Source organism: Abramis brama, assembly GCF_963993115.1.
Source record: "Abramis brama genome assembly, chromosome: 23".
NCBI classification, from domain to species: Eukaryota; Metazoa; Chordata; class Actinopteri; order Cypriniformes; family Leuciscidae; genus Abramis; species Abramis brama.
Window position 1 is genome coordinate 25775914 of NC_139985.1, and position 27362 is coordinate 25803275.

At 38.3% G+C, this 27362-nt stretch overlaps 1 long non-coding RNA gene across 2 annotated transcripts in view; it reads right to left on the reverse strand.

Annotated features, from left to right (window-relative positions):
* Positions 1-2062: 2062 nt before the first annotated feature.
* Positions 2063-27362, reverse strand: part of LOC311074646 — a 109843-nt gene continuing 84543 nt past the window's right edge. Inside the window, exons 2-4 of one of the 2 annotated variants that reach the window (XR_014604336.1) lie at positions 18072-18339; positions 5861-5939; positions 2063-3336 (exon numbers count right to left, since the gene is read on the reverse strand). This is a non-coding gene — a long non-coding RNA (uncharacterized lncRNA). Of the gene's footprint in view, positions 5940-18071; positions 18340-27362 lie in introns of both variants that reach the window. The other variant, XR_014604337.1, reaches the window with a different exon arrangement.

The following is a 27362-nucleotide window of genomic DNA, read 5'->3' on the forward strand; positions in this document are numbered from 1 at the left end:
AATGACAAACCATTCACCGTGGAATACTGTGCCCTATAGTGGTGTTCTTGTCTAAAAATATTCTTTGCCTGTGGTAGCACATAGCCCCGTCTCAAAAAAAAACAAAAAAAAAAACAGCAGTGGTTCCTGTCGCTGGGCTCCATGGCTGTCCATCTGGGAGGCAGCCTGCATACACTTCTAAATGAGAAAGTTGGGTCTGATCGTCCAGCCATGACAAAAATAGATTACTCTGGGGAAAAAGAGAGGGGAGAGACCAACAGAATGAGTGTGTGTGTGGTGTGTGTGTGTGTGTGTGTGTGTGTGTGTGTGTGTGTGTGTGTGTGTGTGTGTGTGCGTGCGTTTGTGCATGCGTGCGCGTGTGTGTGTGTGCGTGTGCGTGTTGGATCGATTGACATAAGGTAGACAGTCGACTTGTAGAATGTGAATGTGTCTTGTTTGAAGAGCTGCAAAAAAGGTAAAACAAACGTCAACATACAGTAAGTGTGCAGCTATACAAATTCTCAATAAATCAGATTTTGAGCTGCGGGTTTGAGAAATATTCATCAAGAAATATCAAGCTCCTCACTAGAAAAAAAAAAAAAATCAGAGAGCAAAAAAGTATTTTGGTTTCAGAACTTTCCCCTAAAATACAAGTGATCTATAGAATATAATAATAATAAATGCGTAACCAGTAAAAGAAAAATGATTTTTAATCTGACCAACTTTTTTGACCAGCATCTCTTTGAAGCCCTTCTTTTTCTCAGGAGAGTTAAAGTGCACAAATAGAGATCAGGGCAAGCAGGAAAAAGAAATATACTTTTTTTTTCTCTTTTTCTTTTTTTACAGTGCAGTTTGCTGCATTAACTTAACTAAAGCAACAGAGAGTACAATACCAAATGGTTGGCCAATAGCACTTAGGTTTGAAATCAGGTAAAGGTGTAAATGTCAGAATCTTAAAAACCCACTTCATGTTTTACTGATAAGTGCACAGCATTCGCCAGGAGCTTGTGTGATAACGCTGATGTACGTCAGAGACGTGGCCAGCTAAAAAACACAAGGTATACAGAATTTCATTTACAAGGACCAGCGACACAGTCTCGCATGCATCTGAAAACATTGCTTTTAATAAATGTGCCAGGGTTACTATGGAAACAAAAGCTGTCCATTAAAGAAAGAGCCCATTGTGTCTGGGGGAAAAAATATAGCTGTTTTTGCTGCTTGAACATCTAGGACACAAAACAGTTGAAAATAACCCGGGCATTATGCAATTTCCCTGGAAAACGTATGAAAGGCATCTGATTATATACTTTATGATATCAAAATACCGTGCAAAACCACATTTTTAAATTTCCTGACAATAAGTCTGTACTGCAATTGAGTAGGGTGTTGTGGATGACACCCAGGGTGTTACTATGCCCTGGCCACAATGCTAGCCTGTTGCTACATGTTTGCTTACTGGCCCTGGCCCAAATCTTTGTATGATGTTCTGGCGTAGTGGTTTGGGTCCTTCCTTCAGTATAAAGGTGCAGTCATATTCATTGTTTGGCAAATTTTCACATGCAAAATGTCGCTGCGTTGACCAGCAGAAAGCTGCATGGTTTGAAAGTGATTACATGAAATTTGGCTAATGTAACCACACCTGTTTTTTTTGTTTGTTTGTTTGTTTGTTTTTTTCGTCTATACAGTGAAAATCTGAAGTCTAATCACTTAGAAAAGAAAAAGCTCATCTCCTATGTTGACCTTAAGAGCAATGATGACTTAAAAACAATATCAATGACAATACTAATTTGATTTCTGATAAAGATAATTTTTTGTACCTGGTACCAAGTATAAAGGGATATATTATGAATGTATCTAAAATTACACAATGGTCAGTGTGTGAAGCTAATGACTAAAGTGTGAAGTTCATGAATGAAAATACACATGTTGTGGTTTCAAGTTAAATCATATGGTCACTTTGTAAGTATACTATGCATACTATGAAATGAATGATGCCTAGTACCAATTCAATTAAATTCATTTCACATTTATTTGTATAGTGCTTTTCACAATACATACAGTATACGTTTCAAAGTAGCTTTACAGAAAATGTATGAGTCCACAATACAATTTAGAGTGATCTGTTATGAGAGGTGTGTATTTCAGAAATGTATATAAAAAAATCATGCAATGTAATAATTTAAACAATGTATTAATTTAAGGCAGAAACAGTGAGGTCATTGAAGTAAACAATACATATTGTTAACAATATACAGCGGGGAAAATAAGTATTGAACACGTCATCATTTTTCTCAGTAAATATATTTCCAAAGGTGCTATTGACATGAAATTTTCACCAGATGTTGGTAACAACCCAAGTAAGCCATACATACAAAGAAACAAACAAAAATAAGTTCAGAAATTAAGTTATGTGTAATAATGTGAAATGACACAGGGAAAAAGTATTGAACACATGAAGAAAGGGAGGCGCAAAAAGGCATGGAAAGCCAAGACAACTGCTGAAAACTTACAGTAATTAAAAAGCAATCCAGCCCCCTGTCAGTGGAAATTAATAACAGCTGGTTCAGTCCCAAATGATGGCCTACAAAAAGGTCTCATTGCCAAGGTGTCACACAAGACACATCTCATGATGGGTAAAAGCAAAGAGCTGTCTCAAGACCTTCGCAACCTAATTGTTGCAAAACATAATGATGGCATTGGTTATAGGCGCCATTCTAAGCTTCTGAATGGTCCAGTGAGCACTTTTGGGGCCATAATACGGAAGTGGAAAGACAATAATTTCACCATAAATTTGCCTCGACCAGTGCTCCTCGCAAGATTTCTGATAGAGGAGTGAAAAGAATAATCAGAAGAGTTGTCCAAGAGCCAACACCAAGTTGTATGGTGTTTTTAGGGTAATGTCCACTGCCATTTCTCCTCCAAATATGATGTGTATTATGGCATCCAAACAGTTCAATTTTGCTCTCATGTGACCACACTATATTCTCCCAGTATTTCACTGGCTTTTCCAAATGTTGTGCAGCAAACTTTAAATGAGTTTCAACATGCTTTTTTTTCAGTAATGGAGTCTTGCGTGGTGAGCGTGCATACAGGCCATGGCGGTGGAGTGCATTACTTACTGTTTTCTTTGAGACAACAGTACCTGCTATCTGCAGGTCTTTTTGAAGCTCTCCACAAGTGATCCTTTTCCTTCAGAAATCTTGCTCTATATATATATAAAGAATAATCATTGGTGTATGTTGATTCAGAGTTTGTGTCATCTGAAGTCCTTGTAGGAGTTGACGCCGTCTGGTATTGGGGAATCTGAAGTCTTCATAAGAGGCTGGATCCAAACTGGAGCTGATGTACTCTAGTTACCTCAGGATGGGCATCCAGAGATAAAACAGAGAAGCAAATATAAAATAATTAGCATTGCTGCTGTTCATAACATTAAGCAAAGATAATCATGTGCATTTGATCTGATATTGTATAACTGTATAATGTTAGGAGATGAATTATGTGAATACTTTGCTAAAGAGATGCGTCTTTCATCTAGATTTAAACTGGGAGAGTGAGTCTGAGCACCGGACTTTATCAGGAAGGCTATTCCAGACTTTAGGAGCCAGATGTGAAAACGCTCTTCCTTTTTTAGTGGACTTAGATATCCTAGGTACTACCAGAAGTCCAGAGTTTTGTGATCTTAAAGAGTGTGATGGATTGTAGGCCGATAGAAGATCGGTTAAATACCCAGGAGCTATACCGTTAAGGGCCTTATAGGTCAGTAGCAATTCTTTAGAATTGATACGGAACTTATAAGTTTAGGAATGATAACATTTGTGTTATGTGATTATATTTTCTTGACCTACAGTAGTAAGAACTCTAGCAGCTGCATTTTGGACTAACTATAGCTTGTTTATTGAGGATGCAGGACAACCAGCAATAATGCATTACAGTAATCTATTCTAAAGGTCATGTATGCATAAACTAACTTTTCTGCATCAGAAACAGATAGCGTGTTCTGGAGATTAGCGATGTTTCTGAGGTGGATAAAGCTGTTTTTGTAACATATGAAATGTGATTTTTAAAAGACAAGTAGCTGTCTAATATAACACCCAGGTCTTTAACTGTAGAGGATGAAGTTACAATACATCCTTCTAAATGCAAATTGTATTCTAAGATATTCTGTGTACAGGTTTTTGGTCCAATAAGTAATACCTCAGTCTTATCTGAATTTAATAGAAGGAAATTACAGGTCATCCAATATTTTAAATCTTTAACACACTCTGTCAACTGAGACAATTTAGAGATTTCATCTGGTCGTGATGAAATATATAACTGAGAATCATCGGCATAACAGTGGAAACTAATTCCATGTTTTCTTATAATATGACCAGGTGCCAGCATATATGTATATTGGAAATAGCAGAGGGCCTAACACAGATCCTTGCGGCACTCCATAATTGACTGACGTTATATTCGATTTTTTCCTATTTAAATAGACAAAGTGGTAATGGTCTGATACGATCTAAACCAACTTGGGTCTGTATACCAGTATAATTTTGTAGTCAATCTAAGAGTATTTTATGATCTGTAGTGTCAAACACAGCACTATGATAAAGTATAACTAGTATTGAGATACAGCCTTGGTCAGAAGTTAGAAGTAAGTCATTTGTAATTTTAACAAGCACAGTTTCTGTGCTATGATGGGGCCTGAATCCAGACTGAAGTTTTTTTTTTTTTTTATAGAATTATTATTTATTTATTTTTTGCAAGAAGGAGCACAAAGACCATTTAGTTAATGTTGCTATGTCCGACAAGCCGTCCCGCTCTCAGGCCACACCATGTTTTAATTATTTTCTATGAGTTTCCGGAGATGCTCAGCCTTGGCTGCTTTTAGAGCCTTTTTATAATGGGAAGTGCTGTCTTTCCACGCGATTCTAAAGACCTTTAAGTAAGTTTGTCTCCATTTGTGCTCTAGATTACGGGTTGGTCTCTTGATAACGTGAGTAATACCGTTGTACCACTAAATTAATGGGTTTAATAACTTTTTCAAAGTGAAGTGAATTACTTGTAAAGTTTCACTTTCTTCCGTCTGTCTTTTACCAAACAAGTTATATATGCATATCTAACTAACTAGTTGATAAATCACACCTCTCAAAGAGTTTCAGAGGTTTTGCGTAGTGACATAGCGTGTTCATTACTCATCTTTAAATTGACTGCTTTGAGGCATTCAGTAATAAGGAAATATGATCGTTTCCTCCTTCCATTCCCTGAATATCATCTCTAATTACATTTCTGCTCCATGTCTGCGTTAAATGAATGCTCTCTGCCATTGCCTCTTCATTTCTGTTAGCATTCCAGAAAGTTCGAACACACAGGGATAGAGGCTCAGATTACTGCTTTTAGGTGTATGTATAAACAACCACGAAGATTGGTATTCATTTCACTTTGCCGGTGTTTGCAGAGGAAACAAGCTTTTCTTCCAAATGGCTGCTTTCGAGTACTCTATTGATCACCTCTGAAGATGACTGCTGCATGACAATGTCACAGATTCACAAAAAATGAGACGAGGAGAGAAAATTAGGCCATTTTGAGCAGTTAGTGTATTTTTTTTTTACATATATATATATATTCGTGACGAAAATGCCGCTCTGCAACGTGGGTGAAATCATGCGAAGTACTCTGATTTTGGGTTTTGATAAACACAAGTTGAATAGATTTCGTTGAGAAACAAATATGTAAATGTTGCCATGAATCAAAAGAGTTTATGAATTTTCAGTCGCTCCTATTGGCACCTGTCTTTTCATCGCAATTTCAGTTTGGGTCATAACAGAGATCAAAGAAAGGACATAAATGAAGATCTGGGGAGGGATGCTGTTAGATTAGCATCTTCGGTACCAACCTCCTTTGCACAGGTGAAATGCAGTTAATTAAAAATCAGTCTATCTTGGCTCCATTCACAGTGCTTCTGACATCTTCATCTAAAAAAAAAAAAAAGAGGATGGAAATGTGACTGCTATACATAGACCCATCCTTGCATGTGTTTAAACCACAGAATATAAACAATGAATGCTATACAAAAAGAAATATACTCTCTATAATGTACAATAAATAATTAACAGTTTACTAACTAACTGGCAGTATTTTCAGTTTACACTAATGCCTACTATAGCGCACCTGTTGGCAATGCTGAGAATTCAACGTGCTTTCACTGTTTTATAATTTATTTATGGAAGGAGAACTCAGCAACATGAGAGAGCAGGATCCAAATGCAGATGTTTAATAAACTGTACAATAACAAGAGTAACAGAAACATGGAAAACATGGAAAACAGAACCCTCAAGTAAGCTCACTTACAAAACATAAATAGACAAGACCTGACAAGGAACATGGGAAACACATGCGCTGCATCTGAATATGCCTACTTGCATATTATATAGTATGCACAGTACGCCAAAAGAGTAGTGTGTCCAAATTCGTTTTATTCGAAAAAAAAGATTGATGGTCATGTATCCATGGAGAGGAGTTGTAAATGCCAATGATGCTATGCAACTGATGCTGATGGGACACATGGCAGTGACAACATGACAGGTGTAGTATTTTTATATATATTTTTTTTTTACATTAGTTAAATACATTAGATAACATGAACTAACAATGAACAATACTTATAACATTATTAATATCAGTCAATGTTAATTTACTAATACATAAAATAAAAAAAAGTTGGATATTGCTTATTGTTAACAAATACATTTATTAATGTTAACAAATAAAACCTTATGTTTATTGTAAAAAAAAAAACGAAATATCTAGTTCAGTCATGAAACTCTAGATCACGGGTCAGCATCTATGACACGCTCAGGGATAATCACAGAAGTGCACACAGTGTGTGACTATGAGGAAAGATTTACTCAAAATGTATGCCCGTATTCAAGTCCGAGGGAAGTTAAATACATATACCTCTTTAGCTATTGTCACGTGCCAGTTATTATCCCTCCATAGGTTGCCAACCGCTGGTCTAGGATGCAGGCTGATAGGTCCTTTACATGTAATCTGCTAGCAGTCACATCATTTACATGGAACAAGCTGATTGGCCTCCTCTGAGATTGTTTCAGTGTCTGCTGTAAGCTGATCCCTCCTCTTGCTTTCAGAGTTCCTCTGAAACCCTCCACCTCCCTCAGCTCCACCTTCCTAGATATTCAATGGGATTTATGTATATATAATCATACAGCAGCAGCATATCTTACATGCTCACATCAGTGACTCTGCGTATCTATTGGCAATAGCAAGTCTATACTTATAGTCCATACAAATAGGCTACATTAACATTGTCTATTAACATGCTTAAGTTATTCCGAGAGTTGTCATGATTGATATAAATTAGTTGATGTAAAAAAATTACTAAAAGTAAAATTCTATATATATATTAAACATGTACTTACTATAGTAATAAAGATAAAGTTAACACTTTAGTTTAGGGTCCATGTATTGACTGTTTTTTACTACTTATAAAGCACATTACAAGACTTATTATGCATGACCATATTCTACACTCCTTAATTCTACCCGATACCACAACTTAACAATTACCTTACTAACTATTAATAAACAGTAATTAGGAGTTTATTGAGGCAAAGTTGTAGTTAACAGTTGACCTTAATCTAAAGTGTGACCACAATAAATTATGCATAGTTAAATGTAACTAACCCTAAACCAATCCGTAAGCCTAATTCCATAGTAAGTACATGTTAATTAATATTACTCAGTATGTAATTGTAGAATTACACTGTAACATAAAATAAAGTGTAACTAAAATAACTTATAAAAATGGCAGAAGGGCATAATAAAATGGCCAAACCCTACACTAAAATTTTAATTATAACTAAAAATAAAAAAACCAAAAGCTAATTCAAAAATATTAATAAATATTAAACATGTATATATAATACTAAAATAACACTGGTGTTCACACACAGTGCCTGGTAGAATTTGTTTCTGTCCTTCAAAAATAAGTTCTTCAAAAATAAGCCTTACACTCATTCTTTTATCCCTAAAATGAGTGAGTTAAAAGCTTAGAATTGTCACGTTTGGGGTTTGTTCTTGTCATGTTTCTGTGTCATGTCTTGTTTCCATGTCTGTCATGTGATTCCCTGTTTGTCATGTGATCCTGCCATGTCTTGTCATTGGTTAATTGTCTGATCATTGTTCACAGGTGTCCCTTGTTTTGTCATTAGTCTGTGTATTTAAGCCCTCATGTTTGCCATGTGTCTTTGTCAAGTATTGTTTCCTGTAGTCTGCTGTTGTGCAAAGTTCATGTTCATGCTTTTGTTTTCATGCCACGTCATGTTTTTGTTTCATGTTTTGTTTTGTTTCAAATAAACTGCACTTGGGTTCTCATTTACAACTTGCCTCCAGTGGATCCCTTATTACAAGAATAAGTAGCAGAAAGACAAAAAATAGAGGAAGGACAGCAGAATAGGTATTGATGAGCATAACTGAGATACAGGGAGATTTTAGGCTAGTTACAGTTTTTTTCCAATTGCTAACACACAATTTTGCAAACTACGCTGGTTTTATCAAAATACTTAACACAATTCACAAAACCACACACCCAAACTGCAAAATACCTAATATATCCTGCAAAATGAAGCACTGCAACCAAAACTACAATATAGCATTATCAAAATCAAACTTTTGCACGAAATGGCACACACTTCATTCATATTACCCGATTTTTGTCTAACCAACTACACACTGTTGGGCATAATGAAAAGCACTCTCATCTTTAGTATGCTTTGCCATAATACTAAAATAGTTCAAATTGTAGAAAATTCTTCAGATTGTTCACATGCACAGAAATATTTGCAGATACACACACATGCTGTTGAAACATTATTTTTTTTATTTTATTTTTTTTCACCAAACAAGTCAGTGCAACATATGCACAGCAGATACATTTACAATGGACTGAACAAAAATATGCTCACAAAAAACAGTAAACTGAAAAAGATTGAAGTGTTAACAATTAACCATTGAGGTGTTTGGCCAGGTGACACATGTATCGGCCAATTAGCTCATGTAGTGTCATTTTGAATGGCAGTGTTTTGAAATGGCAAACATGTGACTTTATGTCAGATTGTTGTGTCTTATGCAGAGAACCGTGTTCAGTGCGTTTAAAAAGTGCCATTTTGAATTGCAAAATGTGTTTAAAGCAGAAAATCTGTTTAGACTTTTGGAGACTTGAGAAGAGGTTTTGCTCTCTGTGTGTCAGTTTAAATAATTGTGCTGTGCATGTCATTTTAGTGTGTTAGCAATTGGAAAAAAAACTGTAAAAATAAGGCTTTTGAAATTGTTACCTTAAAGTATCATTTTTATTTTCTAGAGTAATTTTGGGCTTATAAAAATTTGACTGTTTACATTTTGCCTATTTAACGGTTCCTCTAGTGACAACCTACCACACATAGTGTGACAACATGTCCCGCTAAAGGTCAAGGTGTGTTCAATGAACAATTTTTTTTTACTGACAGTGGAAATGTTCAGTAGCTTCGTCTAACCACATTCTCTCCAATACGTATCTTGTCTCATCTTGTCTCTCCTGCGCCAGGTTTGATTTTACAGTCAAAACATCTGTCAGGTGATCCACAACCACACTTCGCCACATGTCCACCCCCACTCTAAAGCAAATGCTCTGACAGGTCCTTCCTATGAACGCGACCCAGCATCCATTATACGACAGGATTCATCACAGCCCTCCCAAACAACATTGACACTGACACACAGAGTATGAAATGCAATAACAGCAGCCAGGTGTATCTCTCTCTCTCTCTCTGTGTGTGTGTGTGTGTGTGTGTGTGTGTGTGTGTGTGTGTGTGTGTTTATAGAGAAAAAGGAATGTAACATTCATCCAAAACCCTACTTAGAAACCCTACTTTACATATTCACTTTACACATGCACATCATTTCCACAGCACTACGCATATATTCCACGCATCCTCTCTATAACAGACGCCAATATGTAATTTCGTAACCCCCCGTCTCTTTTTATTTTTTGACGGCTGTAAGTTGTACCACCAGCAGCTGTAGTAATATGTTAAGCAAATGCTTCTTTCTTCAAAATGGTGGTTTGTGGCAGACAGCTCCATTTGGCTGATAGTTTCTCCCAGCTTGGGTCCTGGTCCGCGTTTATCATTCATCCTCGCTCTCAGCGCGTAAACGACACCACGTCAGTTCTCGTTCCCTCATATCTTTTACACCCCACGCAATCAATATGAGTTAAATCTCTAATTTAATATTTTCGTCCCCCCAACGTGATCTGTGTTGTTCTTTAAATAACGTCCCTTTTGTATGTGATCTGATGAGAGATGACAACCCTTCTCGGATTGTTTGTTGTTGACATTAAATTTTGTGTCAAACTCCATGATATTTTGACATAAAATTATGGCCTTTGTTAGATGCCTGTCAGTATAAGATTGTCCACATTAAAGAAAAGGACAAGTATTTTAAAAATCTCTCTCACACACACACACACACGTTCAAAATTTTAAGATTTTTTTTGTATAACTTTTTACTTGATGGTATATATTTATATACAATATCTCACAAAAGTGAGTATACTTTTAATGGCTGTATGGCTGTATGTTGAGTTATTTTCAGAGGACAGTAAATATGCTATACAAGCAGCACATTGACTACTCTAAAATATGTCCAAGTTTAACTTCCATAGTATTGTCCCTTGATACTAAATATACTAAAATGTTTGCTGAAATGTGAGGGGTGTACTCACTTTTATATTTCATACTTTTATTTAGATAATGAGGGATCCCCGAATAAAGAGTGTCTAAATATATGTTTCAAGGTGAGAAACATTTTACAAATACCATGAATTATTAATTAATAGTTATCAATATGTTTTGGGAAGTTGCACCAGATGAGATTTGGGACGTCTTCCTTTACATCCACATGAACTTTAATGATATCCCATTCTTAATCTGTAGGGTTTAATATGGAGTTGACCCACTCTTTGCAGCTATAACAGCTTCAACTCTTCTGGGAAGGCTTTCCAAAAGGTTTAGGAGTGTGTTTATGGGAATTTTTTCACTATTCTTCTAGAAGCGCATTTGTGAGATCAGACACTGATGTTGGAAGAGGAGGCCTGGATCGCAGTCTCTGCTCTAATTCATCCCAAAGGTGTTCTATCGGGTTGAGGTCAGGACTCTGTGCAGGCCAATCAAGTTCCTCCACACCAAACTCGCTCATCCATGTCTTTTTGGCCCTTGCTTTGTGCACTGGTGCGCAGTCATGTTGGAACAGGAAGGGGCATCCCCAAACTGTTCCCACAAAGTTGGGAGCATGAAATTAGTCAAAATATCTTGGTATGCAGAAGCATTAAGAGTTCCTTTCACTGGAACTAAGGGGCCAAGCCAAACCCCTGAAAAACAACATGTAATGCAGTTAGATGTTATGGGAAGAATCAGGCAGGAACCGGCGAACATTTAAAGACTTTAATAATAAAATAAAACAAATACAAAACGAAAGTAAAGACAGCAGCCCCTCACGGACGACTGCTGAAACTTATAATAAAACACAACATCAAATAAAACAGTCCAGGCCTAGTCCTCTCTCAATCTTCACTGTTGTCGCTCCTCCTTTATGCTTCCTTCTGTGAGAGATACAAGACTGGTGCGTCGCACAGGTGTCGCTCATTATCAATCACGCCACCGGCCTCGCACCGTTCTCCCACGGCCCTCGGCCTCGTCCTGCTCGCCACACAACCCCACACCATAATCCCCCCTCCACCAAACTTTACACTTGGCACATTGCAGTCAGGCAAGTACCGTTCTCCTGGCAACCGCCAAACCCAGACTCGTCCATCGGATTGCCGGACAGAGAAGCATGATTCATAACTCCAGAGAACACACTGCTCTAGAGTCCAGTGGCGGCGTGCTTTACACCCCTGCATCCGACGCTTTGCATTGCATTTGGAGATGTAAGGCTTGGATGCAGCTGCTTGGCCATGGAACCCCATTCCATGAAGCTCTCTACACACCGTTCTTGAGCTAATCTGAAGGCCGCATGAAGTTTGGAGGTCTGTAGATATTGACTCTTATTGATATTGATATTGATATTTGCAGAAAATCGGCGACTTCTGCGCACTGTGAGCCTCAGTATGCGCTGACCACCCTTTGTGATTTTACGTGGCCTACCACTTCTCACTTCACAACAACTGAGTTGCTGTTGTTCCCAGTTGATTCCACTTTGTTATAATACCACTAACAGTTGACCGTGGAATATTTAGTAGTGAGGAAATTTCACCAATGGACTTATTGCACAGGTGGCAAACCTATCACAGTACCACACTTGAATTCACTGAGCTCCTGAGAGCGACCCATTCTTTCACAAATGTTTGTAGAAGCAGTCTGCATGCCTGGGTGCTTGATTTTATGTCCCTTTTCATGTTGTATTTTATATAAATTAATAGGACAAAAAAAAAAGAATGTAATGCCATTAAGACAGATGCCATAATGGTCAGGTTGTGTAACAGGACCTGACCCTCAAAAATCATGCACAAAAATAAGCAAGCTAAAGACAATATGATGCATTATAATATTTCATCGTTCACAATATAAACAACACTGTGTGTCTCGTCAATCCTCATTCCCTCACATCTGTTCTCTACCACCCCATGCAATCAATACAACTTAAAGCTTGAATTTCCTAAGCCTAGTTTATGTTTTCTCACGGCCGACATGATCTGTTATCATAACACCAAATATACCAGACCCGCTGGAATTGATGCATTTGTGTTGGGGGCGTATGGTAACCGTACATAAGGACTCCTAGAGGACTGTGCATTGTCCGTGAAATGTATTCATTAAGGGCTGTTACAGAACTCCCCCACCCCTCGCCCACAGATCAGTCCTTTCTGGCCCGCAGCGAGCCACTAAGATTTAAAAATGACCTTTTGGGATTATAAACAGTGCATGTGGAATCACTTTATTTCTACACTCCACTAATGAGAACAAAGCGGTTGTCAGTGTTTGATTAATGATTATTTTTTTTATTTTTTTTCATAACCTGGCAGAATAGGAGATCATAAAGAAGTAATTTTCCAACTTCCTCTCTGCCTGTTCAACATTTGCGTGAATCCCATCAGATTAAAGGTCCATATCCCGACAGCTAAAAGCCACATGGCATAAGAATAGAAGGTCATTCTATTTTGTGGTGGAGAGAGCTAACATCCACCATAACCTGTGATTAAGATACAGAAGTGAATTATGGAGAGACTGTAGGCTGTGATGGAGCTCTAGGTTATTATTCTTTGGATGAATGAGGTCTCTCTCTGAGTGTGGAGTGGATGATGTAAGAATGAGCAGTGAGAAAAGGAACTGAACGCCGTGGTCCCTTGAGTTTGATGCATGGAGGAGATGGTACCGATGCCAGACAAAGAACAACAGAATCTGAAACATGAGCTAAGAATGAACGCAAAATCACCAAACAATGACCTTGCAACACAACAATTTTAGCATATGGAGTTCTTACAGTGACAATATCTGTTGGTAAGATTTGTTTTTATGTTTTTGAGAGAAGTCTCTTATGCTCAGCAAAGCTTCATTTATTTTTATCAAAAATATTTTAAAATAAATATTTAAAAAAGATATTTTCCCCAAACATTTGAACAATCTCTAATGCATAAAAACGTTAAATATAAATAAATGAAAGGTTAATATATATATATATATATATATATATATATATATATATATATATATATATATATATATGACGGAGTGTTCTTTAAAGAAAATGTGATTTGGAACTTTTAATCCCTTGAGGGTGAAGGATGAAAAGGTTCAGCGCATGTTAATGTTTAATTAAACAGAGGTGGATCAGGGTGATGGGGACATGGAAATCTTTGCATATATTTTTCCCCCCTTTTGTAATTGCATTATTTTTAAAATGCCATTGGAGTTAATAAAAACAACACAATTCATTCCTGAGGATCCAGGGAGCAGAGAAGATAAATTTTACATCAGTCTTGACATAATATTCAAGTAAAACAGACCGAGCATGCTGAACAGTCATGCATGCAAAACTCCCTGGTTTGAAAAGACTAGTAAAAGATACATCCTGTGAAATTATTATGGTTAGTGAGAGAGAGAGAGAGAGAGAGAGAGAGAGAGAGAGAGAGAGAAAAGTGACTGATGCAACCGATGCAGAGCATAATTCTTTATTTCATTTTTAATGCATGTTCTATAAAGCCATAAATAATCTAAAAAGACAGTAAATAAATGCAATTTATAAAAGTATTTTTTAACAGTAATAACCCAAAACAATATTTTACTAATTAGTTTTGTTTCTGATTTTATTGTTTTTTTGTGGTGTGAATAATTTCAATATTTAAATACCTTCAAATGCAACATTAATTGTTATACGGAGGGTGCCAGTGTTGCTGTTGCATGAGCCTCAACAAATGGGTAGTTGCACCCCGAGAGCGAGTAATGGTTGAACATTAGCATTCGAGATACATTTCACCCAGTTAGCTTTTGGATGGAAATGTTTTTATACTGAACTGTGCATCATGATATTATTCATGGCTGTCAAACACTTTCCAGAGGCAACTCATCCCAAAATATGTTTATTCTCTTTGCTCCTGCACACACACAGCAAAAAGGACATCACTCTCAGAGAAAATGTTTCTGAAATCCATTACGGTGACAGGTTTTTCACTCACTGATTTGATGTCTCGGAAGAAACAGGACTTGAGCCTTAACTTCACAAGTTACCTGTCTGTCTTTACCCCAAGAGTTAAAGGGGAGCTAACAGAGGGAAGGTGGGGGGTGGGGGGTGGGGGGGGGGGGGGGGGGTGCAAAATTAAGCACCAGGCAGAGGAAAAGATGGAAATGAAAATGCATGACTTGCGATAATTGCTGTGAAAGAAAGTGACAGCTGGACTCTCTCTTTTCAATTTGAGGATGTGACACGGTCAAACATTCTTCTTTTCTAATGGACTGCTTAGGTGGCAGCCACCATCATCCAACCCTGTGTAAAACAGATTACAGCCCCTCGCGATGTGTTTTTTTGATGGAACACTGAATAAATGTGTTGACATTATGAGACAGATAAATGATAATGACTTGCAGATATAAATGGCGTGTGCATAAGAAACCAGGCTGCTTGACGTCAGGGCGGAGAAAAACATTGCTCTTCCTCATCTGGGACAATCTTACCTCTCTGGGAGACAGAGTGAATTTGTCATGTTTTTGCTATCAGCACACGCAGTAGTGGATTGATGCTAACATTAGCAGCGCTAGTTGATGTTTTGCCTCTAGTTTGTTAATGTGGAAATGAAGGACCACCATATAAGTGGACTTCATTAAAAATAAACTTTCAAACAGCCAAACTAAGTCTGAAAACTGCATATAAATGTGAATGGTACTAGTGCTTACCTGATGTTTTCAAACCCCACCCCACGGCCGATTTCATTGGTCAAATACTGTACATCACGCAGTTGCCTGTCAAGTTCAGACTTCATGAATTCAGTTTAGAGTTCAGAAATATCATCGATGGATCCAGTCGCGACAAAATAAAGGTTGGTTACATTAGCAAAATTCTAACATTATTGAATGCGCAAAAACAGGTCCATTGTCCATTACTTTCAAACCAAGCAGCTTTCTGCGAATTTGTGTGACCAAACTGAACACAAGCAAAATCTGCATGGGGAACTTTTCTGCCCTCACGTGAAACTCATTGACTACGTTTACATGCAGCCAATAACCCGTTCAAAACTGGAATATTAGCAATAACCCGGTCGCGCACGGCCATGTAAACACCGGAAAAACCCCGAATATGCTCATATCCCGGTTTTTAAAAACCCGGATATGATCCCTGGGGTACCCCTTTTCTAACCCGAATATTTGGTCATGTAAACATGTATCGGCATATCCCCATCAAAAGGAACATTGATTTGTGTTCTGCGCATGTTCTATTCGCAAGGAATCTTGGTCTTTTGAGTAGAGACGGCGCATACAAAAACCCGCGTGCAGTATACCGGAAGTAAACAAGAAGTAGAGGTAAACATGGAGAGACGCAGCACAGCATCACACTTTTGGAGCGAGGAGGAAAGCGCAAACAAAGGCGATCGCTATCTGCCCCGAACTATTCATTATCTGCGTGCTGCTGCTGTTGTTGTTGTCTTTGGATACAGGAAGAAGAATCGGAAATGATGCATATTGCGTCTTAAGGTTGTCCGTACGTCCAGACGCTAACCGTGCGTCGCCGTTTACATCAGGATATTGCCAATTGATTACAAATTCCATGTATACAGGAGTAACTCTCTCTGCTCATGCATGTAAACGGGTTATTCCGAATGTTTCAGAAACCCAAATAGTGTCCTTAACCCGACCATAACCCGAATATTGACAGCTTGTAAACGTAGTCATTGATGTGACGTCATTTTAAAGCAATATATTAAATAAAGTGCTACATAAGTAGCCATAACAGGACTTGACTGGGTTGCCGAATTGCAGAGCAAGTGCAAATATTTCCACATCCTTATGATCAGATGCTTTCTAAATGTTTTTTTTCTCACTGATGTAATTTTTGTTGTGTGGTTATTTTGTTATTGATAGAAAAGCGCGCATTTTCATCTTAACACGGCTCTCAGCAGAATGGGGGCGTCGGGATGTTCGCTAACAGTATACCACTGCAAAGGTTTCTAACTTCTTTTTACCTCTAAGCAAAGAACGAAAAATAACTTCTGAGTATATTGGGCCCTTAACTGTTTTATGACCCTTAAAATGGAAGCGAACTGAGACCTGTATGGGTATACGTTTGCAGTAAATCTGATTTCTCAGTGTATCATGAAGTGTAAATGAGCCCTCACCTTTAATGACAGAAAGAAGAAACATCTGGCAAATTGCCTTCATTAAGGCAGCCAAAAAACTCACAGACCTGAAGGGGATTTTCAAATTGAACTCCTCAAACGCTGCCAAAATAAAGTTTACTGTGGAGTCAAAGGGTTTTGTTGACAGCTCCTCCAGCGAATGACAAAGTGTGAAGACATATTGAGCTGTCACTTCAAAATTTGTTTGGAGTGTAGATAATCAGTTTGAAATTAGGATCTGAATGTGACGTTGAGCCGACATACTGTTCTCTATCACTGTTGATCAGCATTGGGTGTAATGCATTACATATTAAATGTGTATGGCCAACTACTTTTTACAGTAAAATGTTACCTGCTACATTTACACCAGATTGTGCAGATGTTATTGATGTGTTCCTAATTTAAGGTTAAGAACACTCATGCAAAGTTCCTGTATCTCATTTCAAAACATCCACTCGCCATCACAGGAGAGATACCTGTATATCTACTCTATGTTAATTTTCTCCTTTTTGCATGTCCTTTCTATCCCATATTAGACAGCAATAAGAGTCAGACCACTAACTTTCTTTTAAAGAATAGATTTGGGATCAGATCCTATCACACATTAATTATTTCATTTGCTCAAGTCTAATCTTCTCAAGACTATCTGTCACAAGTTGCGTTTGTTGCGCTTTAGACTGAAGTGGAATCCTTATGTTCTTTTGGCTGGAAGCTAGTTATTTTACTTTATAAAGTTTTAAATATGGATATTTTTCTTACACAAACACATCGCTTCACTTCAGAAGGCCTTTATTAACCCCCCGGAGCCATGTGGAGTATTTTTATGATGGATAGATGCACTTTTATGGACTTTAAAACAGAAACAGCCATTCCCTGTCATTATAAAGCTTGGAAGAGCCAGGACATTTTTTAATATAACTCCGATTGTATTCGTCTGAAAGAAGAATGTCATATACACCTAGGATGACTTGAGGGTGAATAAATCATGGGCTAATTTTCATTTTTGGGTGAACTATCCCTTTAAGGTCTATTAAATAGAATTTTGCTGAATAGCTTGGCATTTCCTTCGTCATGTGTGTCACTGAAGCTGTCTTCACTTAAAGTATCTAACTGCTGCCAGTGTAATGGATGCATCTCTCAATACAAGGGACAAGTGTCATATTATCAGTCATATCAGTGTCCATAACTGCTGAGATGTGTCTCATTGCATGTCAAAACCTACTAGTACCTTGCTGAGATAAAGCCAGTCGAGACAGATTTAGGTCAGGGTGTCAGATGGGCGATATTTCGGGGGTCACCAAAGCCTCACCCCATGACGCCAAGCAGCTGGGAAAAGAGGAGGAGCGCAGCTGTACCTTCCTCATCACGTTTGACACCTCTCCATCCATCTGCTGTCCCCTTCAGCTGTTTCCTCCATCCTCCGGTTCTCTCAGTCATTAGCGTTCCCTTCTCTTTTGATGTCTGTCTGCCGTTGATGGGAAGTGAGAGAGGGAAATCTGAGAGAAAGAGATGAGTGCAAATGATTGATGTCTTTAAATGATGCAAGAATGCAGAGATGAGGACAGAATTCGCAGATATCTGTTCAAACAATAATTTAGGAGCATCAAATCAAAACAGTGTGGAGAGTTTTGGGGAAAAGTTCTGACTTATTGCATTTTTTACATTCCAACTTTTCATGCTGTAGAAAAACCTGTATCTTATTTATTAACTACCAGTAATTCCATTTAACCAAGCACTAAATGAGCCGAAATAGTACTGCCATTTATTTCAATAAAGTCATCAATGGCCATGTTTCCATCCACCTATTTTTATGCAAATTTCTTATCACATTTTTTTTTTAAAGACATAAACTATGATAGAAACACAATTACCAAATAAATCCCTCAATGCACAAACTCTTGTGAATTTTCCTCAACAGAGAATGTGATTAAATAACTGGACTAACCAGCAAATCAGTTTCATCGCACAGCCTCTCAAATGTTGTTTTAGTTATTCTGAAATGCCTGAGACAAAGTCTGTCATTAAAATGATTTCGTATAATAACCTCTCAGAACTGTCTCACGTGACTGTGTTCCCAAACACCAACCGCCCGAACGCATGACAGCGTTTATTGCGTTTCGTCTAAGGCACAAGTCATTTATGATATAGGAAAAAAGAACTACAGTGGCTTCCCCGATTGCAGCAAAAAGACAAAAAAAAGGGAATTTTTGAGGTTACAAGCCTCGATTGACTCCCCATCGGTGTGACTGACAGATCCAGCTGTTATGCCTGAGGCTAACACGGAGGCGAATCAGTGTGTCCCATTCATTACTGCCTAATAATGCAAAAACTCATTATCATGGTCATGGTCCTTCTGTCACCATGCAGAGCAAAAGGCCCCTGTTTTCTCAAATTCTCTAATTACTTTATCATACTAAAAAAAGGAGAGGTGACAGTCTGTTCTGGCTTACATTCAGAGGGGGCAATATTTGGCTATTTAGCGTCAGCCACTTAGCCCCTGCTGGTAGATGCCGTAACTACACCATTTTTATGGCAAAAAACATAATTCACCATTGGCGGCCTTTCAAAAGTAGCCTATATTGGGGGAACAACAAATAGCAAATGTTTCATTATTGTATTACAGATACATTATCAGTGGCAAGTTTTTGGAGTATTAGCAAAATTTTGTGAGCAAAAAACGTCCATTGTCCACTTAGTATTTAGCGAAGCATGACGCACCATTCATACAGAAGGAACTTTCAAACTAAGCAGCTTTCTGTTAACATGACAAATCTGAGTGACCAACTTGAACACGAGCGAAATCTGCATGGGGAACTTTTTGTCCTCACACGAGACTCTACAAAAATCATCTTTTTCCGTTGACAGCCTTTTTCAAAAGTAGCCATACTGTATATTTTCACCCTCAATCAGCCAGATTCCTATTAAAATGACTGGATTTCAAACCTTTATAAATGTGATCTCTACCGCCTTTGACATCACAGCTCAGAATAGTTGCTTGCATTACATACATACATACTGTACATACTAACAAAAGCTATTTCTGAAATTTCTAATTAAGCAACAAGCCAATATAACTATTTATTTTAATTTAAAATGATGGTGGCAGCTGCAGGTAGTCATTACCTTCCCAAAAATGTTCAAAACTGTCCATTTTTGGTTTGGTTTTCATGTTCCATTGGCTCAGCTGGACGTGATGGATCATCCCCAATTCTCACTCTACAGAACACAAAGCCGGTCCATCTCTTCCCGTCTGTTAGAGATGCTGGATGACCACGACTCTGTCCAAGTCTCCCCATTTGTTATGAATAGCCCCTACATCCTGGCGCATACATCCGCTTTCAGCCACTCGCTGTGTCTTAATCAAGGTTGGCATGGGGAACGTAACAGGTGAGCTCCGCTAATGATGGTGATTACAAAAGGGCTTGCAGTGGAGAGATGGGCTTGAGGCGCAACCAATAGCTGGACACTCATTCTGATGGGGATTTTGCCCTTCTGAATACCAGACGTGTTTGGTTTGGCTCTTATCTTCACAGCGTCAGGGATTTTTCTGACAGCCATGTGGTTCTAATGCACCAGTCTATGCCGTGACAGCTGGGAAAGCAGATTTTAGCTTGGGGAATTTTAGCTGTTAGGAGTTTTAGCTGTTAGGAGTTAATGGTTAGGAGATAACACCTACAAGACATCATAATAGCTTCATTCTGATTTCTGTATTGCCGACTGAACTGCAGTAAGAAAGTGAACATCAAACAGAAATACCACTATGGGTTAGTTTGGCAAAATGGTTAAAGCTCAGGGCTAGTAATCGAAAGACTGCTGGCATAATACCATAAAAATAAAAAATAAAAAATAAAAAAATAAAAACATCATTGTGCCCTTGAGCAAGGCACTTAATGTCAACATGGTATGGCATTCTGAACCCATTTTACTTCTGTAATGTGATGTTTTTCCAAATGAAATAGGATGTTCTACAAGAACAAATAAAGGGTCATCCAAAAGGGAATTGATTGAATCTTGAAAAGTGGGCATTTAGTGGTCCTGAGTCAGATATCTAGAAAGTGGTGATGATTTCACCCTGCCCCACCGCAACGCGATTCCATTTTTATGAAAGATTGATGAGAATTTTTTCATCAATGGGGGGGGCAAAGGCACTGATGAATCGTGAGATGAGAAATGTGTATTATGTGTGTAGATAGGGTCAGTTTTTGATTTCATGTTGACTTTAACCCCATAGGATTCTCCAGGAGGGCGTCTTCTAGTTCTAAAATAAATAGCTTATCTAACCGAATTTTGAACATTTAAATTTGGTTTCTCAGAAAAGCTTGTGTTAAGACGTAGGTATAAAAATTCATGGCAGCCTGGGCCAAATGCTCATCTGTGCCTGGTGGTGATACCAGGTTGCTGTATCACTATCTGTCAGAGTGGTAATCCAGGCCTTTAGTTGGCTCAGAGTCCTTATAAGCATTCAGCTCTAGTGCGCGTAACCAGTCGCTCTAAACGGCTTTGCCAGGTTTTGATAGAGATTAGTTTCCTGCGCCTTAATGACCCCTCAAATTAGTACCCAGAATTAGACTAATTAGAAGTGTGTGCTTTCCTTTAATTAAGAGCTGAAATGCATCGTTGACTTTAGTGAGTTTTCGAAAGTTCATCTGGGGCTCGCAGAGCAGGGCTCTCGGCAGCTCTCCAGAACACTGCGTCACCGCGGACTTCCAAATGACATTATTCACAGTTGACTTGGCTGTGCTCACGGTGAAATCGCTACAGCATCCGCGCCAGGTCTCCCCTCGCCCCCCCTGCCAGCGCCCCCTCGTGCACCATGCCCCTTTCAAGCACACTATTTCAAAGCCCTCCGTCCCCCCACGTTCCAGTGAGATTTGAAATTGCATGAATGTTGCCCTTCAGAGTAAAGTGTTTGGGCACCCTTTGTTTTAAACCAATCTAATCCTTGTAATCACGGATTGTGCTCAAACCTCCATGCTCCCGTGAAAAAAAAAAAAAAAAACGAGTTTGGAGGGGTTGAACAGAATCCCTGCCGGCATCGAGCCATGACCCGAATAGCAGCCAATATAGCGCCTTATTTCTCTATACTTTAAGAGATATGTGCTAGCAAAGCGAAAGTGACAGATAGTGTTTTGTGGCCGGCTGGGAGATACGTGTGTCCCCTATATGAAATGACAAGTGCATTTTCCAAAAAGAAAGACTATAATGTTTTTCTATTTAGCAGTTGACAGTTTGCCTTCGTCATAACATGAGCTTAAGGGCTTCGGAACAAGCATGATTATTTTAGGCCCCTGGCGTCTCTCACTCCACAAATTGAAATCTTTTATGGGGAAGGCACCGTTAAGGCCCCGTGGCGGGGGAGCCACCTAAATCAGCATGCAAAGTGAATCTGCTATATTCACTTCCATTGACCTCCATCTTTGCACTGAGCGCAACAGCAATAAAAAGAAAAAATGTGCCTCTTTTCCAGCAGTGTCCCAAGAGTCTATTGCATTTTTTCCTGGGATGGAGTTTCATGAATTTGCAAAGCGCTGGAGCATTATGCCCATTAAGCTGGACTGCAGTCATCTATTTGATGCTCTTGGAATCAAAATGGCAGCTGACACAGGGAGATTATTATACTTTTTGCACATACATTGAAGGCCTCTCGAAACCAAACCACCTGGTGCCATGGCTCCATATAAATTGGACCCCTTTCTAGTGGTAGCATCTGAGGAGTGGGGATAAGTGATATACATTTTTAACATTGCTAATCTTTTTTATTATAATACTTATTTTCCTCACTGTATATATATATATATATATATATATATATGATAATTATTATTATAATTCTTTTTTTTTTTTTGCATGAACAGCACATCCACAACAAGTTTCAGCAACAGCATCTGACGTGATAACGTTGTACATGGCGTGAGAGAACGTGACATAAGTTGAAAAGTTAGCAAATCCAGTCAGAGCGGTCAGACTGAATCAGATTTCTAGAAATGAAAGTTGAATTGGATTTCAAACCATATATGAATGTAGCATGAAACTGATTTGTAAAAAAGGATTTTAAGGGATTTTTTGCCGTTCACACCTGCCAAAAATCGGAGGAATATTTGAATTATAATAATAATTATCATATAGGCTATATATATATATATATATATATATATATATATATATACAGTGAGGAAAATAAGTATTTGAACACCCTGCTATTTTGCAAGTTCTCCCACTTGGAAATCATGGAGGGGTCTGAAATTGTCATCGTAGGTGCATGTCCACTGTGAGAGACATAATCTAAAAAAAAAAAAAAAAAACAGAAATCACAATATATGATTTTTTAACTATTTATTTGTATGATGGGGGGTGTCTTACAGACAAATATTTGTTACACTTTATTTCGATAGTACACTTTAGACATTCTGTTAACTATAAGTAAGTTTGCAACTACATGTCAACTAACTCTCATTAGAGTATTAGTAGTCTGTTAGGGTTAGGGTTAGAGTCACACACCAGATCGTCACAGGGAGCATCAAAATAAAGTGATATTAATCAGACAGTCTACTGTTACTCTAATGACTGCTAGTTGACATGCAGATGCAAAGTTGTTTAGTTAGTAAAAAGTCTAAAGTGGACTATCGAAATAAAGTATTACCCAAATATTCGAACCTCCGATTTTTGGCAGGTGTGAACGGCAAAAAATCCCTTAAAATCCCTTTTTACAAATCAGTTTCATGCTACATTCATATATGGTTTGAAATCCAATTCAACTTTCATTTCTAGAAATCTGATTCAGTCTGACCGCTCTGACTGGATTTGCTAACTTTTCAACTTATGTCACGTTCTCTCACGCCATGTACAACGTTATCACGTCAGATGCTGTTGCTGAAACTTGTTGTGGATGTGCTGTTCGTGCAAAAAAAAAAAAAGAATTATAATAATAATTATCATATATATATATATATATATATATATATATATATATATATATATATATACAGTGAGGAAAATAAGTATTTGAACACCCTGCTATTTTGCAAGTTCTCCCACTTGGAAATCATGGAGGGGTCTGAAATTGTCATCGTAGGTGCATGTCCACTGTGAGAGACATAATCTAAAAAAAAAAATCCAGAAATCACAAAGTATGATTTTTTAACTATTTATTTGTATGATGGGGGGGTCTTACAGACAAATATTTGTTACACTTTATTTCGATAGTACACTTTAGACATTCTGTTAACTATAAGTAAGTTTGCAACTACATGTCAACTAACTCTCATTAGAGTATTAGTAGTCTGTTAGGGTTAGGGTTAGAGTCACACACCAGATCGTCACAGGGAGCATCAAAATAAAGTGATATTAATCAGACAGTCTACTGTTACTCTAATGACTGCTAGTTGACATGCAGATGCAAAGTTGTTTAGTTAGTAAAAAGTCTAAAGTGGACTATCGAAATAAAGTATTACCCAAATATTTGCTCATAAAGGAATACGTAAATTTACAAAGTAAAAAATTAAATGTATTATTAAATTTACAAGGCTTTTTTATAGTTTAGCTCATATAGGCTACGTTCAGACTGTCAGTTCAAATCCGATTTTTGGCAGGTGTGAACGGCAAAAAATCCCTTAAAATCCCTTTTTACAAATCAGTTTCATGCTACATTCATATATGGTTTGAAATCCAATTCAACTTTCATTTCTAGAAATCTGATTCAGTCTGACCGCTCTGACTGGATTTGCTAACTTTTCAACTTATGTCACGTTCTCTCACGCCATGTACAACGTTATCACGTCAGATGCTGTTGCTGAAACTTGTTGTGGATGTGCTGTTCGTGCAAAAAAAAAGAAAGAATTATAATAATAATTATCATATATATATATATATATATATATATATATACAGTGAGGAAAATAAGTATTTGAACACCCTGCTATTTTGCAAGTTCTCCCACTTGGAAATCATGGAGGGGTCTGAAATTGTCATCGTAGGTGCATGTCCACTGTGAGAGACATAATCTAAAAAAAAAAAAAAAAACAGAAATCACAATATATGATTTTTTAACTATTTATTTGTATGATACAGCTGCAAATAAGTATTTGAACACCTGTCTATCAGCTAGAATTCTGACCCTAAAAGACCTGTTAGTCTGCCTTTAAAATGTCCACCTCCACTCCATTTATTATCCTAAATTAGATGCACCTGTTTGAGGTCGTTAGCTGCATAAAGACACCTGTCCACCCCATACAATCAGTAAGAATCCAACTACTAACATGGCCAAGACCAAAGAGCTGTCCAAAGACACTAGAGACAAAATTGTACACCTCCACAAGGCTGGAAAGGGCTACGGGGAAATTGCCAAGCAGCTTGGTGAAAAAAGGTCCACTGTTGGAGCAATCATTAGAAAATGGAAGAAGCTAAACATGACTGTCAATCTCCCTCGGACTGGGGCTCCATGCAAGATCTCACCTCACCTCATCTCAATGATCCTAAGAAAGGTGAGAAATCAGCCCAGAACTACATGGGAGGAGCTGGTCAATGACCTGAAAAGAGCTGGGACCACCGTTTCCAAGGTTACTGTTGGTAATACACTAAGACGTCATGGTTTGAAATCATGCATGGCACGGAAGGTTCCCCTGCTTAAACCAGCACATGTCAAGGCCCGTCTTAAGTTTGCCAATGACCATTTGGATGATCCAGAGGAGTCATGGGAGAAAGTCATGTGGTCAGATGAGACCAAAATAGAACTTTTTGGTCATAATTCCACTAAACGTGTTTGGAGGAAGAAGAATGATGAGTACCATCCCAAGAACACCATCCCTACTGTGAAGCATGGGGATGGTAGCATCATGCTTTGGGGGTGTTTTTCTGCACATGGGACAGGGCGACTGCACTGTATTAAGGAGAGGATGACCGGGGCCATGTATTGCGAGATTTTGGGGAACAACCTCCTTCCCTCAGTTAGAGCATTGAAGATGGGTCGAGGCTGGGTCTTCCAACATGACAATGACCCGAAGCACACAACCAGGATAACCAAGGAGTGGCTCTGTAAGAAGCATATCAAGGTTCTGGCGTGGCCTAGCCAGTCTCAAGACCTAAACCCAATAGAGAATCTTTGGAGGGAGCTCAAACTCCGTGTTTCTCAGCGACAGCCCAGAAACCTGACTGATCTAGAGAAGATCTGTGTGGAGGAGTGGGCCAAAATCCCTCCTGCAGTGTGTGCAAACCTGGTGAAAAACTACAGGAAACGTTTGACCTCTGTAATTGCAAACAAAGGCTACTGTACCAAATATTAACATTGATTTTCTCAGGTGTTCAAATACTTATTTGCAGCTGTATCATACAAATAAATAGTTATAAAATCATACATTGTGATTTCTGGATTTTTTTTTTTAGATTATGTCTCTCACAGTGGACATGCACCTACGATGACAATTTCAGCCCCCTCCATGATTTTTAAGTGGGAGAACTTGCAAAATAACAGGGTGTTCAAATACTTATTTTCCTCACTGTATATATATATATATATATATATATATATATATATATATATATATATACATACATATATATATATATATATATATATATATACACTGAACAAAACTATAAATGCAACACTTTTGTTTTTGCCCCCATTTTTCATGAGCTGAAATCAAAGATCTAAGACTTTTTCTATGTACACAAAAGGCCTATTTCTCTCAAATATTGTTCACAAATCTGTCTAAATCTGTGTTAGTGAGCACTTCTCCTTTGCCGAGATAATCCATCCACCTCACAGATGTGGCATATCAAGATGCTGATTAGACAGCATGATTATTGCACAGGTGTGCCTTAGGCTGGCCACAATAAAAGGCCACTCTAAAATGTGCAGTTTTATCACACAGCACAATGCCACAGATTTCGCAAGTTTTGAGGGAGCGTGCAACTGGCATGCTGACTGCAGAAATGTCCACCAGAGCTGTTGCCCGTGAATTGAATGTTCATTTCTCTACCATAAGCCATCTCCAAAGGCATTTCAGAGAATTTGGCAGTACATCCAACCGGCCTCACAACCGCAGACCATGTGTAACCACACTAGCCCAGGACCTCCACATCCAGCATCTTCACCTCCAAGATCGTCTGAGACCAGCCACCCGGACAGCTGCTGCAACAATCGGTTTGCATAACCGAATTTCTGCACAAATTGTCAGAAACCGTCTCAGGGAAGCTCATCTGCATGCTCATCGTCCTCATTGGGATCTCGACCTGACTGCAGTTTGTCGTCGTAACCGACTTGAGTGGGCAAATGCTCACATTCGATGGCGTCTGGCACTTTGGAGAGGTGTTCTCTTCACGGATTAATCCCAGTTTTCACTGTAAAGGGCAGATGACAGACAGCGTGTATGGTGTCGTGTGGGTGAGCGGTTTGCTGATGTCAACATTGTGGATAGAGTGGCCCATGGTGGCGGTGGCGGTGGGCAGGCGTATGTTATGGACAGTGAACACAGGTGCATTGTATTGATGGCATTTTGAATGCACAGAGATACCGTGACGA